The sequence below is a fragment of the Callorhinchus milii genome, unplaced genomic scaffold (genome assembly GCF_018977255.1).
Source record: "Callorhinchus milii isolate IMCB2004 unplaced genomic scaffold, IMCB_Cmil_1.0 Scaffold2, whole genome shotgun sequence".
Lineage (NCBI taxonomy): Eukaryota > Metazoa > Chordata > Chondrichthyes > Chimaeriformes > Callorhinchidae > Callorhinchus > Callorhinchus milii.
Genome location: NW_024704743.1, coordinates 7,364,150 through 7,368,338, shown reverse-complemented (window position 1 = coordinate 7,368,338; position 4,189 = coordinate 7,364,150).

Here is a 4,189-nt window from a genome sequence, read left to right as displayed (position 1 = left end):
GTCTGCAGCACTGCGCCTGCGCGGGCGGACTGAGAGAGAGGGAGAGAGAGACAGACAGAGTGAGAGAGAGTGAGAAAGACAATGAGAGACAGAGTGAGAGAGAAAGAAAGAATGAGAGAGAGAGACAGAGTGAGAAAGGCAGAGAGAGAATGAGAGACAGAGTGAGAAAGACAGAGAGAGAATGAGATACAGACAGAGTGAGAGAGACAATGAGAGACAGAGTGAGAGAGAAAGAAAGAATGAGAGAGAGAGACAGAGTGAGACAGTGAGAGAGAGTGAGAAAGACAGAGTGAGAGAGAGAGAGACAGAGTGAGTGAGTGAGTGAGTGAGTGAGTGAGTGAGCCAAAGCTGTCAGGTTGGACAGGTTAATGCCCAATTCGGATGCAAAACTACGGCTTGGGTGGGGATTAATTTTGCGTCTCTGTGCGCTGTAACGTTAACGTCAGGTGCTTACATTTGGGAGTTCAAGACCTTTTCTGACATAGTTTCCGAAGCACTAACCTAAATCGGCCACTCCGCTACCCATAGTAGATGACTTGTATTATCGGGCTACTTTTTGGCTTGTATTTCGTTGACTTTGGGCTATAAATGTGTTTTAACTTCTGGCAAACCTGTTCAGAGCCCAGACTTAGGCGATAGAGTGCAAACTTTGGACACTGGCCTGGGGGTATGCTCCTTGGGTAAGGCCTCCAAGGGTAACAATAATAATCCTTGCACTTGATATAGTGCCTTTCACATCTCAAAGCGATTCACAGGATAGACTGTAAAGTGGAACAACTGTATTGTGAGTGAACGGGCAGCAACGTCCCACAGACAGCCATGAAGTGAATGACTTTTTTTTATATATCTGGGGGATTGTTGGCCAGGACACCGGGAGAAACTCCCTTCTCTTTTTGAATAACGCCATGGGATATTTAACTTCCTCCCGATCAGGCAACCAGGACTCAACGTCTCAGGGACAAAGGACAGCACCACCAACATTGCAGCACATCCCCAGCACTGCTTTCTAAAAAAAACTTATAATAATGGCAATATTATTACCATATAATGTAATGGCTTATTATTATTGTTTGGGGTGAGATATGGCGGGAGATAGACAATATTCTGTAGATGAAGAAAAGAGTTTTAATAATAATCTTTGCATTTGATATATCCGGACAGAGGTGGGCAATGTCCCACAAACAGCAATGAAACAAATGGTAATTTTATTTGGGTAGTTGTTTGGCCAGAAAAGTATGAGAAACTCCCTTCACTTTATGATCAGTGCCATGGGATTTTTAACAATAAAACTAAAACCCACCCGAACAGGCAGACGGGACCTCAATATATCAACTCATCTGAAATATAGTCTCTCTGACAACACAATCCCCCACCACTCCCCCAAACCCCGCAGCTTTGCCTTGGAGTCTCACCTTAGGCTATGAATTCACAGCCTTCTGACTCAGAGGTGAGAATGCATTGAGAATGAAACAACATTATGCAAAACATTTCAGTTTTGATTTCTTTTTGGAAGAGTGAAGTATACGTCGCCCCCACCCTCCCACACACACTCTTCTTCTGCACCCTATTCCAGAGAAATAACCACCAGAACAACTGGCAACTACAGGACTCTTGATCTAGATTACATTTTTGGGGTGGGGGGGGCGCGGAGGGGGAAGGGGAGGAAATGACTAATTTATATGTATATCAATTCAATATTCACCCACATGCATAAAAAAATCAAGGAGTGAGGAATGAGATCTGAACATCCCACATTCCTGGGAAACTCCGATCAAGAAAGCAAGCTCTAGCGAGAGCTTGATCTACTGAGAATATGATTGTCTTGTTTCCTATGTAGATTTGGGTGGGCAGAGTGGCTTCCAAGTAAACCAGCCAGTACAATGTGAGTGGTTATGCGTGTATGTGTGTTTGTCCACGTGGGGAAGCTTGAAACCATCTAACGTACAGGTCTCGTACACAAATGACACAAGGAAATGGCACAGGTCCAAGTTTCTGATATTTCAGAAACGAGGTCATAGGGGAAAAAAGCTCTGCGTAACGTTGACGTGCTTGGGGAAGCCTCCCATGCCCAAATAAAGGATCAGTAACCATGGCAGAAACCAGGCTGCCATTTACTGGCAATTGCTGGGGGGGGGAAGGGTGAGACAAAGAAAGAGATAAAGAGCTCTTAAAGGTACACCGACTCCTAAGGTTCCCGCATTCGTTTTTGACAACTGCAGCCGTTTGACCACATTGCGATAAAGTTCTTCTGCTTTCTCGCATCTCCTAATTTTTTTAAAACATGTAAATATACCACCAATGTCTACAAACCAAAAATAAAAACCTGACATTAATAATAATCCTTGCATTTGGTATCGCTCCTTGTCATGTTGTTGGGACGTCTCAAAGCGCTTCAGAAAATATATTGTAAAGGGGATTGACTGTATATTTTGTGGGCAAAATGTGCAGCCAATTGCACACAGCAATGTCCCACAAAGAAAAAAATGTTTTTTAAAAGAGATTATTACCCCCGGAAATGATCCGGGTTCCTACTTACTGCTGGGAAAACAGAGGTGCGTGGAGTAAGGAAACTTGCCTAAGGTTTCGTCCTGTGAGGGAATTGAATCCAGTTCCTCTCGTTTAACATGGGCTATTACCACTATGTCACTATTTACAGTAATGTGTGTTTGTTATGTATTTGTAGGAATGAATAATGTGTAAAGATAACGCTTCACATTAGCTGATATTGCATTTCAACAACTAAACTTTAAATTGTTACCTAATTGTATTATCATTATAATTATCCGAGATGCTACCCCCACACAGGTGCACTGAGTGCAATAGGGGGCAAGTAAATCAATAGAAAGATACTGTCAATGGCTTAATTCCAGAATTATATGAAAGTAATAATGAACTGGTTAATGTCTCTGCAGTGGATCACATCACATTTGTGTTGACGTGAGTCTATCGGAATTTCCCAGCCTGGGTCAGCCTTGTCCACTGATCGACCTCCCTCCTCCACCCCCACAGCGACTTGTTTTCATTTTCTTTTATTTGTCTTCAGCTTCTTTGCCTTTTCTTTTAACATTTTTTTGTTTGGAGCATCGGTTTTGTTCAGGGTGGGCGTGAAATGCGATACTCGTGCGCGTAAAAATAAGTGAGAATCTCGCCCCATTGCCAGGTTATTTCTGAATCAAACTGGTGATGTTTGTTGGTTAGTATTTATTGTCGCAGTGAGTGGAGGTGGTGGGTTGGGGGGTCACAGTTTGACCGCATTTCCTGTTTGCATTGTGAAACTTGGGCTGCTTCCTCTTCTCTTGTGTCAAGTTTTTTTTTGTGAGACAAACTGAGAGGGGGTTGGGGGGGGGGATATTAAGCTCTGGACCTGGATGTTGTTCTGCCCCAATTCGGATGCAATCCTGATCCTATAAATCCTATAAAAGCAGCACCTTTTGAGGGGGGGGGAACTCATCACCATTTCCAGGTACATTGGTCCACACTTATAATAATAATAATCCTTGCATTTGATATAGCGCTTTTCACGTCGGGAGGACGTTCCAAAGCGCTTCACAGAACACACTGTAAAGTGAATTGACAGTATATTTGTGGGTGAACGCGGCAGCCAATTGCGCACAGCAATGTCCCACAAACAGTCGTAGATTGAAATTAACCAATTTATTATTGTTTTTGGTTTTGGAGGGATTATTATTAGGCTCTGTGTGGAGTAAGGAAACTTGCCCAAGGTTTCGCCCTCTGCCTGGAATTGAACTCAGGTCTCTCACTTGCAAAGCGAGTGCCCTAACCATTGAGCTACAGGACTCCACACTTTCCTTTGCATTTCTTTTTACACACACACACACACTCTGTAAAAACTGCCAGGCTTAAGCTGCTTGGGTTAGAGCTGCCTGGCTCCAGAATCTCTTTCAGCTTATCCTCCTGTTTGCCTCTCTGTGTCTCTCTGTCTGTCTGTCTGACCTACTATTCCACTACTTACCTGCCCGTACCCTCCGTTCCTCTGGCTCCGGTCTGCTCCACATCCCCCGCCCCAATCGCCCTACCATTGGTGGTCGGGCCTTCAGCCTCTCAGCCCCGAGGCTCTGGAACTCTATCCCCCAGTGCCTTCGCCGCTTCCTCCCTCTCCTCCTTCAAGGCCGGTCTCAAGACCTTTCTCTTTGACCGTGCCTTCAGCTCCCCTCTCGACTCTCTTCCC